Genomic DNA, 14,952 nt, shown 5'->3' with positions numbered 1-14,952 from the left:
ACACATAATTCAACACATCATTCCATTCATCATTCCACACCTCATTCCACAACTCATTCCACACATTATTCCACGTTTCATTCCACACGTCATTCCACACATCATTCCACATATCATTCCACACATCATTCCACACATCATTCCAGACCTCATTCCACACATCATTCCACACCTTATTGCACATATAATTCCAATCATCATTCCACACATCATTCCACACGTCATTCCAAACCTCATTCCACACCTCATTCCACACGTCATTCAACACATCATTTCACACGTCATTCCACATATCATTCCACACATCATTCCACACCTCATTCCACACATCATTCCACACGTAATTCCACACATCAAATCACACATCATTCCATACATCAATTCAAACCTCATTCCAAACATCATTCCACACCTCATTTCACACATCATTCCACACATCATTGCACACATCATTCCAAACTACATTCCACACATCATTCCACTAGTCATTCTACACAGCATTCCAAGTGCCATTCCATACATCATTCCACACATCATTCCACACATCATTCCACACATCATTCCACAAATCATCCCACACAGGATTACACACTTCATTCCACACATCATTTCACACCTCATTCCAAACATCATTCCACACCTCATTCCACATATCATTCCACACATCATTGCACACATCATTCCAAACATCATTCCACGCATCATTCCACAAAACATTCCACACCTCATTTCAACACCTCATTCCTCACCTCATTCCACAAATAATTCCAAACATCACTTCACACATCATTCCACACATCATTCCACACATCATTCCACACATCATTCCACAAATCATCCCACACAGCATTACACACTTCATTCCACACATCATTTCACACCTCATTCCAAACATCATTCCACACCTTATTCCACATATCATTCCACACATCATTCCACACATCATTCCACACATTATTCAAAACATCATTCCACACATCATTCCAGATATCATTCCACACTTCATTCCACACAAGATACCACACATCATTCCACACATCATTCCACACATCATTCCACACAACATTCCACACATCATTCCAGACCTCATTCCACACATCATTCCGCGTATCATTCCACACATCATTCCACACAACATTCAACACAAGATACCACACATCATTCCACACATTATTCCACACAACATTCCACACATCATTCCAGCCCTCATTCCACACATCATTCCTCACCTCATTCCACTCATCATTCCACACAGCATTCAATACATCATTCCACATATCATTCCACACAGCATACCACACATCATTGCACACATCATTGCACGCATCATTCCACATCTCATTCCACACATCATTCCACACATCATTCCACACCTCATTACACACCTCATTCCACACGTCATTCCACACATCGTTCCACACGTCATTCCAAACAGCATTCCACACATCATTCCACTCTACATTCCACACATCATTCCACACGTAATTCCAAACAACAATTCACACATCATTCCACACATCAATTCAAACCTCATTCCAAACATCATTCCGCACCTCTTTTCACACATCATTCCACATATCATTTACACATCATTCCAAACATCATTCCACACATCATTCCACACGTCATTCATCACAGCATTCCACGCGTCATTCCATACTTCATTCCATACATCATTCCACACATCATTCCACACAGCATTGCACACATCCTTCCACACACCAATTCACACCTCATTCCAAACATCATTCCACACCTCATTCCACACATCACTCCACACATCATTGCACACATCATTCCAAACATCATTCCACACATCATTCCAAAAAACATTCCATATCTCAATTAAACACCTCATTCCTCACCTCATTCCACAACTAATTCCACACATACCTCCACAAATCATTCCACACATCATTCCAAACATCTTTAGACACTTCATTCCACACAACATTCCACACATCATTCCACACATCATTCCACACAATATACCACACTTCATTCCACACATCATTCCACACATTATTCCACACAACATTCCATACATCATTCCAGACCAGATTCCACACATCATTCCTCAACTCATTGCACACATCATTCCACGCATCCTTCCACATCTCATTGAACACATCATTCCACACACCATTCCACACCTCATTCCACACCTCATTCCACACGTCATTCCACACATCATTCCAAACGTCATTCCACATATCATTTCACACGTCATTCCACACCACATTCCACACATCATTCCACAAGTAATTCCACTCAACAATTAACACATCATTCCACACATCAATTCAAACCTCATTCCAAACATCATTCCACACCTCATTTCACACAACATTCCAAACATCATTCCACACATCATTCCACACATCATTCCACACAGCATTCCGCGCGTCATTCCACACATCATTCCATACAGCATTACACACATCCTTCAACACATCAATTCATATCTCATTCCAAACATCATTCCACACCTCATTCCACACATCATTCCACACATCATTGCACACATCATTCCAAACATGATTCCACACATCATTCCACACTTCATTACACACAACATTCCTCACCTCATTCCACACATTATTCCAAACATCATTCCATACCTCATTCCACATCTCATTCCACGCATCATTCTACACATCATTCCACACATCCTTCCACACAACATTCCACATATCATTCCACACATCATTCCACACATCATTGCACACAAGATACCACACATCATTCGACACATCATTCCACACATCATTCCACACAATATTCCATACATCATTCCAGACCTCATTCCACACGTAATTCCACACCTCATTCCACACGTAATTCCAAACATCATTCCACACATAATTCAACACATCATTCAATACATAATCCCACATATCATTCCACACATCATTCCGCACATCATTCCACAATTCATTCCACACATCATTCCTCACCTCATTCCACTCATCATTCCACACATCATTCAATACATGTCATTCCACACAGCATTCCACACATCATTACACAGATCATTCCACACGTCATTGCACACCTCATCCCACACCTCATTCCACACGTTATTCCACACATCACTCCACAAATCATTCCACACATCATTCCAAACAACTTTACACACTTCATTCCACACATCATTCCACACATCATTCCACACATCATTCCACACAATATACCACACTTCATTCCACACCTCATTCCACTCATCATTCCACACAGCATTCAATACATCATTCTAAACATCATTCCACACTTCATTCCACACATCATTCCACACATCATTGCACACATCATTCCAAACATCATTCCACACATCATACCACACGTCATTCCACACAGCATTCCACGCGCCATTCCATATATCATTTCACACATCAACCCACACATCATTCCACACATCATTCCACACGTCATTCCACACAGCATTCATTACACACATCATTCCACATATCAATTCACACCTCATTCCAAAAATCATTCCACACCTCATTACACAGATCATTTCAACATCATTGCACACATCATTCCAAACATCATTCCACACATCATTCCACAAAACATTCCACACCTCATTTAAACACCTCATTCCTAACCTCATTCCACAACTAATTCCACACATCATTCCACACCTCATGCCACACATCATTCCACACATCATTCCACACATTATTCCAAACATCTTTCCACACCTCTTTCCACATATCATTCCACGCATTATTCCACACTTCATTCCACCCATCATTCCAAATATAATTCCACACATCTTTCCACACATCATTCCACACAATATACCACACATCATTCCACACATCATTCCACACAGCATTCCACAACTAATTCCACACATCGTTCCACACATCATTCCACACATCATTCCACACATCATTCCACACATTATTCCAAACATCATTCCACACCTCATTCCACATATCATTCCACGCATTATTCCACACATCATTCCTCACATCATTCCACTTATAATTCCACACATCGTTCCACACATCATTCCACACAATATAAAACACATTATTCCACACATCATTCCACACATCATTTCACTCAGCATTCCACACATCATTTCAGACCTCATTCCACACATCATTCCACACATCATTCCACACATCATTCCACACCTCATTCCACACATAATTCCAAATATCATTCCACACATAATTCCACACGGCATTCCACACATCATTCAACACATCATTCCAAAAATCATTCCAAACATAATTCCGCACATCATTCCACACATCATTACTCACCTCATTCCACTCATCATTCCACACAGCATTCAATACATTATTCCACATATCATTCCACACAGCATTCCACACATCATTGCACACATCATTGCACAGCTCATTCCACTCCTCATTCCACACCTCATTCCACACGTTATAGCACACATCATTCCACACGTCATTCCACACATCATTCCACACATCATTCCACATCTCATTCCACACATCATTCCACATGTAATTCCACACATCAATTCACACATCATTTCACAGATCAATTCAAACCACATTCCAAACATCATTCCTCACCTAATTCCACACAATATTCCACACATCATTCAATAAATCATTCCACATATCAATCCACACATCATTCCACGCATCATTCCACATCTCATTCCACACATCATTAATCACATCTTTCCTCAAAACATTCCACACATCATTCCACACATCATTCCACACATCATTCCACACATCTTTCCAAACTTCATTCCACACATCATTCCACAGATCATTCCATACACCATTCCACATTTCATTTACCGCGACATTCCAGATTTCATTCCACACATCATTCCACACATCATTCCACACATCATTCCACACAGCATTCCACACATCATTCAACGTATCATTCCAAACCTCATTCCAAAGATCATTCCACACCTCATTTCAAATAACATTCCACACCTCATTCCACAACTCATACCACACATCATTACACAAAACATACCACACATCATTGCACACATTATTTCACACATCATTCCACACCACATTCAGCACCTCATTCCACACATAATTCCAAACATCACTACATATATCATTCCACACATCATTCCACACATCATTCCACACATCATTCCACACCTCATTCCACACCTCAATCCACACATAATTCCACACATCTTTCCACACTACATTCCACACATCATTCCTCACCTCATTCCAGACATCTGTCCACACATCATTCAATATATCATTCTACATATCATTCCACACATCATTCCACAGTTCATTCCACATATCATTCCACACATCATTCCACACACCATTCCACATTTCATTTACCGTGTCGTTTCATACATCATTCCACACATCATTCCACATATCATTCCAAACCTCATTCCACACCACATTCCACACATCATTCCACAAGTAATTCCACTCATCAATTAACACATCATTCCACACATCAATTCAAACCTCATTCCAAACATCATTCCACACCTCATTTCACACAACATTCCACACATCATTCCACACATCATTCCACACATCATTCCACACAGCATTCCGCGCGTCATTCCACACATCATTCCATACAGCATTACACACATCCTTCAACACATCAATTCATACCTCATTCCAAACATCATTCCACACCTCATTCCACACATCATTCCACACATCATTGCACACATCATTCCAAACATCATTCCACACATCATTCCACACTTCATTCCACACAACCTTCCTCACCTCATTCCACACATTATTCCAAACATCATTCCACACCTCATTCCACATCTCATTCCACGCATCATTCTACACATCATTCCACACATCCTTCCACACAACATTCCACATATCATTCCACACATCATTCCACACATCATTGCACACAAGATACCACACATCATTCGACACATCATTCCACACATCATTCCACACAAGATACCACACATCATTCGACACATCATTCCACACATCATTCCACACAATATTCCATACATCATTCCAGACCTCATTCCACACGTCATTCCACACCTCATTCCACACATAATTCCAAACATCATTCCACACATAATTCAACACAGCATTCAATACATAATCCCACATATCATTCCACACATCATTCCGCACATCATTCCACAATTCATTCCACACATCATTCCTCACCTCATTCCACTCATCATTCCACACATCATTCAATACATCATTCCACATGTCATTCCACACAGCATTCCACACATCATTACACAGATCATTCCACACATCATTGCACACCTCATCCCACACCTCATTCCACACGTTATACCACACATCACTCCACAAATTATTCCACACATCATTCCAAACAACTTTACACACTTCATTCCACACATCATTCCACACATCATTCCACACATCATTCCACACAATATACCACACTTCATTCCACACCTCATTCCACTCATCATTCCACACAGCATTCAATACATCATTCCAAACATCATTCCACACCTCATTCCACACATCATTCCACACATCATTGCACACATCATTCCAAACATCATTCCACACATCATACCACACGTCATTCCACACAGCATTCCACGCGTCATTCCATGTATCATTCCACACATCAACCCACACATCATTCCACACATCATTCCACACGTCATTCCACACAGCATTCATTACACACATCATTCCACATATCAATTCACACCTCATTCCAAAAATCATTCCACACCTCATTACACAGATCATTTCAACACAATTGCACACATCATTCCAAACATCATTCCACACATCATTCCACAAAACATTCCACACCTCATTTAAACACCTCATTCCTAACCTCATTCCACAACTAATTCCACACATCATTCCACACCTCATTCCACACATCATTCCACACATCATTCCACACAGCATTCCACACATCATTCAACACATCATTCCAAACCTCATTCCAAAGATCATTCCACACCTCATTTCAAATAACATTCCACACCTCATTCCACAACTCATACCACACATCATTACACAAAACATACCACACATCATTGCACACATTATTTCACACATCATTCCACACCACATTCAGCACCTCATTCTACACATAATTCCAAACATCACTACATATATCATTCCACACATCATTCAACACATCGTTACACACATCATTCCACACCTCATTCCACACATCAATCCACACATAATTCCACACATCTTTCCACACTACATTCCACACATCATTCCTCACCTCATTCCAGACATCATTCCACACATCATTCAATACATCATTCTACATATCATTCCACACATCATTCCACAGTTCATTCCACATATCATTCCACACATCATTCCACACACCATTCCACATTTCATTTACCGTGTCGTTTCATACATCATTCCACACATCATTCCACATATCATTCCAAACCTCATTCCACACCACATTCCACACATCATTCCACAAGTAATTCCACTCATCAATTAACACATCATTCCACACATCAATTCAAACCTCATTCCAAACATCATTCCACACCTCATTTCACACAACATTCCACACATCATTCCACACAGCATTCCACACATCATTCCACACAGCATTCCGCGCGTCATTCCACACATCATTCCATACAGCATTACACACATCCTTCAACACACCAATTCATGCCTCATTCCAAACATCATTCCACACTTCATTCCACACATCATTCCACACATCATTGCACACATCATTCCAAACATCATTCCACACATCATTCCACACTTCATTCCACACAACATTCCTCACCTCATTCCACACATTATTCCAAACATCATTCCACACCTCATTCCACATCTCATTCCACACATCATTCTACACATCATTCCACACATCCTTCCACACAACATTCCACATATCATTCCACACATCATTCCACACATCATTGCACACAAGATACCACACATCATTCGACACATCATTCCACACATCATTCCACACAATATTCCATACATCATTCCAGACCTCATTCCACACGTCATTCCACACCTCATTCCACAAATAATTCCAAACATCATTCCACACGTAATTCAACACATCATTGAATACATAATCCCACATATCATTACACACATCATTCCGCACATCATTCCACAATTCATTCCACACATCATTCCTCACCTCATTCCACTCATCATTCCACACATCATTCAATACATCATTCCACATGTCATTCCACACAGCATTCCACACATCATTACACAGATCATTCCACACATCATTGCACACCTCATCCCACACCTCATTCCACACGTTATTCCACACATCACTCCACAAATCATTCCACACATCATTCCAAACAACTTTACACACTTCATTCCACACATCATTCCACACATCATTCCACACATCATTCCACACAATATACCACACTTCATTCCACACCTCATTCCACTCATCATTCCACACAGCATTCAATACATCATTCCAAACATCATTCCACACCTCATTCCACACATCATTCCACACATCATTGCACACAGCATTCCACGCGTCATTCCATATATCATTCCACACATCAACCCACACATCATTCCACACATCATTCCACACGTCATTCCACACAGCATTCATTACACACATCATTCCACATATCAATTCACACCTCATTCCAAAAATCATTCCACACCTCATTACACAGATCATTTCAACACAATTGCACACATCATTCCAAACATCATTCCACACATCATTCCACAAAACATTCCACACCTCATTTAAACACCTCATTCCTAACCTCATTCCACAACTAATTCCACACATCATTCCACACCTCATTCCACACATCATTCCACACATCATTCCACACATTATTCCAAACATCATTCCACACCTCTTTCCACATAACATTCCACGCATTATTCCACACATCATTCCACCCATCATTCCAGATATAATTCCACACATCATTCCACACATCATTCCACACATCATTCCACACAGCATTCCACAACTAATTCCACACATCATTCCACACATCATTCCACACATCATTCCACACATCATTCCACACATTATTCCAAACATCATTCCACACCTCATTCCACATATCATTCCACGCATCATTCCACACATCATTCCTCACATCATTCCAATTATAATTCCACACATCATTCCACACAATATACAACACATCATTCCACACATCATTCCACACATCATTCCACACATCATTCCACACTTCATTTCAGACCTCATTCCACACATCATTCCACACATCATTCCACACATCATTCCACACCTCATTCCACACATAATTCCAAATATCATTCCACACATAATTCCACACATCATTCCACACAGCATTCCACATATCATTTCAGACCTCATTCCACACATCATTCCGCACATCATTCCACACATCATTCCGTATAACATTCGACACATCATTCCACACATCATTGCACACTTCATTCCACACATCATTACTCACCTCATTCCACTCATCATTCCAGACAGCATTTAATACAACCTTCCACATATCATTCCACACAGCATTCCACACATCATTGCAGACATCATTGAACAGCTCATTCCACTCCTCATTCCACACCTCATTCCACACAATATACAACACATCATTCCACACATCATTCCACACATCATTCCACACAGCATTCCACACTTCATTTCAGACCTCATTCCACACATCATTCCACACATCATTCCACACGTCATTCCACACCTCATTCCACACATAATTCCAAACATCATTCCACACTTAATTCAACACATCATTCAATACATAATCCCACATATCATTCCACACATCATTCCGCACATCATTCCACAATTCATTCCACACATCATTCCTCACCTCATTCCACTCATCATTCCACACATCATTCAATACATTATTCCACATGTCATTCCACACAGCATTCCACACATCATTACACAGATCATTCCACATATCATTGCACACCTCATCCCACACCTCATTCCACACGTTATTCCACACATCACTCCACAAATCATTCCACACATCATTCCAAACAACTTTACACACTTCATTCCACACATCATTCCACACATCATTCCACACAAAATTCCACACAATATACCACACTTCATTCCACACCTCATTCCACTCATCATTCCACACAGCATTCAATACATCATTCCAAACATCATTCCACACCTCATTCCACATATCATTCCACGCATTATTCCACACATCATTCCACCCATCGTTCCAAATATAATTCCACACATCTTTCCACACATCATTCCACACAATACACCACACATCATTCCACACATCATTCCACACATCATTCCACACAGCATTCCACAACTAATTCCACACATCATTCCACACATCATTCCACACATCATTCCACACATCATTCCACACATTATTCCAAACATCATTCCACACCTCATTCCACATATCATTCCACGCATCATTCCACACATCATTCCTCACATCATTCCACTTATAATTCCACACATCATTCCACACAATATACAACACATCATTCCACACATCATTCCACACATCATTCCACACATCATTCCACACAGCATTCCACACATCATTTCAGACCTCATTCCACACATCATTCCACACATCATTCCACACGTCATTCCACACCTCATTCCACACATAATTCCAAATATCATTCCACACATAATTCCACACATCATTCCACACAGCATTCCACACATCATTTCAGACCTCATTCCACACATCATTCCGCACATCATTCCACACATCATTCCGTATAACATTCGACACATCATTCCACACATCATTGCACACTTCATTCCACACATCATTACTCACCTCATTCCACTCATCATTCCACACAGCATTCAATACATCATTCCACATATCATTCCACACAGCATTCCACACATCATTGCACACATCATTGCACAGCTCATTCCACTCCTCATTCCACACCTCATTCCACACGTTATACCACACATCATTCCACACATCATTCCACATCTCATTCCACACATCATTCCACACGTAATTCCACACATCAATTCACACATCATTTCACAGATCAATTCAAACCACATTCCAAACATCATTCCACACCTCATTTCACACATCATTCCGTATAACATTCGACACATCATTCCACACATCATTGCACACATCATTCCAAACATCATTCCAAACAACATTCCAAATATCATCCTGTCCTCATTCCACACTTCATTCCAAACATCATTCCTCACCTAATTCCACACAATATTCCACACATCATTCAATACATCATTCCACATATCATTCCACACATCATTCCACGCATCATTATACCTCTCATTCCACACATCATTCCACACATCATTCAATACATCATTCTACACATCATTCCACACATCATTCCAAACATCATTCCTCACATCATTGCACACATCATTCAATACATCATTCCACATATCGTTCCACACATCATGCCACACATTATTCCACACCTCATTCCACACATTATTCCACAACATTCCACCCATCATTACACACGTCAATCCACACATCATGCCACACATCATTCCACACATCATTCCAAACATCATTCCACACCTCATTCCACACATCATTCCATAACATTCCACAGATCATTACACACATCAATCCACACATCATTCCAAACAACATTCCAAATATTATCCACTCCTGATTCCACATATCATTCCACGCAGCATTCCACATCTCATTCCACACCTCGTTCCACATATCATTCCAAACATCTTTCCACACCTAATTCCACACATCATTCCTCACCTCATTCCACGCATCACTCCACACATCATTCAATACAACATTCCACATATCATTTCACACATCATTCCAAGCATCATTCCACATTTCATTCCACACATCATTCCACACCTCGTTCCACACATCATTAAAAACATCTTTCCACACAACATTCCACACATCATTCCACATATCATTCCACACATCATTCCACAAATCATTCCACACACCATTCCACATTTCATTTACCGCGTCATTCCATACATCATTCCACACATCATTCCACACATCATTCCACACAGCATTCCACACATCATTCCACACATCATTCCACACATCATTCCAAAGCTCATTCCACATCTCATTCCACACCTCCTTCCACATATGATTCCACGCAGCATTCCACACATCATTCCACTATCATTCCAAACCTCATTCCACATAACATTCCACACCGCATTCCACAACTCATCGCAAACATCATTCCACACATCATTCCACACATTATTCCACACCTCATTCCACACATCAGTCCATACCTCATTCCACATCTCATTCCACACATCATTCCATACATCATTCCACACATCATTCCACATCTCATTTCACACCTCGTTCCACACATCATTAAATGCATCATTCCACACAACATTCCACACATCATTCAACACATCATTCCACACATCATTCCACACATTTTTCCACACTTCAGTCCACACTTCATTCCACACTTCATTCCACACATCATTCCACGCACCATTACACATTTTATTTATAGCGTCATTTCATTCATCATTCCACACATCATTCCACACATCATTCCACGCATCATTCCACACATCATTCCACACATCATTCCAAACCTCATTCCAAAGCTCAATCCACATCTCATTCCACATAACATTCCACACCTCATTCCACAACTCATTGCACACATCATTCCACAAAACATTCCTACACATCATTGAACACATCTTTCCACACTTCATTCCTCAGTTCATTCCACGCATTATTCCACTCATCATTCAACACATCATTCCACACCTCATTCCACAACTCATTCACGCATCATTACACACATCAATCCACACATCATTCCACACATCATTCCACACATCATTCCAAACTTCATTCCATACATCATTCCACACATTATTGCACACATCATTCCACACATCTTTCCACACATTAATGACAGATGATTCCATACATCATTCTACACATAATTCCATAACATTCCACACATCATTACTCACATGAATCCACACATCGTTCCAAAAATCATTCCATACATCATTCCAAACATCATTCCACACATCATTCCACACATCATTCCAGATATCATTCCACACATCATTCCACACATCATTCAATACATCATTCCACACATCATTCCACACATCATTCCAAACATCATTTTTCACATCATTCCATAAATCATTCAATACATCATTCCACATATCATTCCATACAACATGCCACACATCATTCCACACCTCATTCCACACATCATGCCATAACAATCCACACATCATTACACACGTCAATCCACACATCATGCCACACATCATTCCACACATCATTCCAAACATCATTCCACACCTCATTCCACACAACATTCCATAACATTCCACAGATCATTGCAGACATCAATCCACAAAACATTCCACACATGATTGCACACATCTTTCCAAACATCATTCCTCACCTCATTCCACACATTATTCCACACATCATTCAGCAAAGCATTCCACATATCATTCCACATATCATTCCATGCATCATTCCATATCTCATTCCACACATCATTTCGCACATAATTCCACACCTCATTTCACACCTCGTTCCACACATCATTAAACATATCTTTCAACACAACATTCCACACATCATTCCACACATCAGTCCACACACCATTCCTCATTTCATTTACCGTGTCATTCCATACATTATTCCACACATCACTCCTCATTCCACATATCATTCCACGCATCATTGCACATCTCATTCCACACATCATTCGACACATCATTCCACACGTCTTTCCACACCTCATTCTACATATGATTCCACGCATCATTCCACACATCATTCCACAAATCATTCCAAACCTCATTCCAAAGATCATACCACACATCATTCCACACATTATTGCACACATCTTTGCACACATCATTCCACACCACATTCAGCACCTCATTCCATACATAATGCAAAACATCATTACATACATCATTCCACACATCATTCCACACATCATTCCACACCTCATTCCACACATCATTCCAAACCTCATTCCACAACTCATTCCTCACAACATTCCACTCATATTTCAACAAATCATTCCACACTTCATTCTACACATCATTCTAAACCTCATTCCCCACCTCATTCCAAACATCATTCCTCACATCATTCCACACCTCATTCCACAACTCATTCACGCATCATTACACACATCAATCCACACATCATTCCGCGCATCATTCCACACATCATTCCAAGCATCATTCCATACATCATTCCACACATTAGAACACATATCATTCCACACATCTTTCCACACATCATTGACAGATCATTCCATACCTCATTCCGCACATCATTCCATAACATTCCACACATCATTACACACATCAATGCACACATCATTCCACACATCATTCCACACATCATTCCAAACATCATTCCACATATCATTCCACAAATCATTACAGATATCATTCGACACATCATTCCACACATCATTCAATACATCATTACACACATCATTCCACACATCATTGCAAACATCATTCCTCACATCATTCCACACATCATTCAATACATCATTCCACATATCATTCCACATATCATGCCACACATCATTCCACACCTCATTCCACACATCATGCCATAACATTCCACACATCATTACACACGGCAATCCACAGATCATGATACACATCATTCCACACATCATTCCAAACATCGTTCCACAACTTATTCCACACAACATTCCATAACATTCTACAGATCATTACACACATCAATCCACACATCATTCCAAACAACATTCCACACATCATTCACACCTCATTCCACATATCATTCCACGCATCATTCCACATCTCATTCCACACCTCGTTCCACATATCATTCCACACATCTTTCCACACTTCATTCCACACATCATTCCTCACCTCATTCCACACATCATTCCA

The sequence above is a fragment of the Pristiophorus japonicus genome, unplaced genomic scaffold (assembly GCF_044704955.1).
Source record: "Pristiophorus japonicus isolate sPriJap1 unplaced genomic scaffold, sPriJap1.hap1 HAP1_SCAFFOLD_33, whole genome shotgun sequence".
Classification (NCBI taxonomy): domain Eukaryota; kingdom Metazoa; phylum Chordata; class Chondrichthyes; family Pristiophoridae; genus Pristiophorus; species Pristiophorus japonicus.
This window is presented reverse-complemented; position numbering follows the sequence as displayed.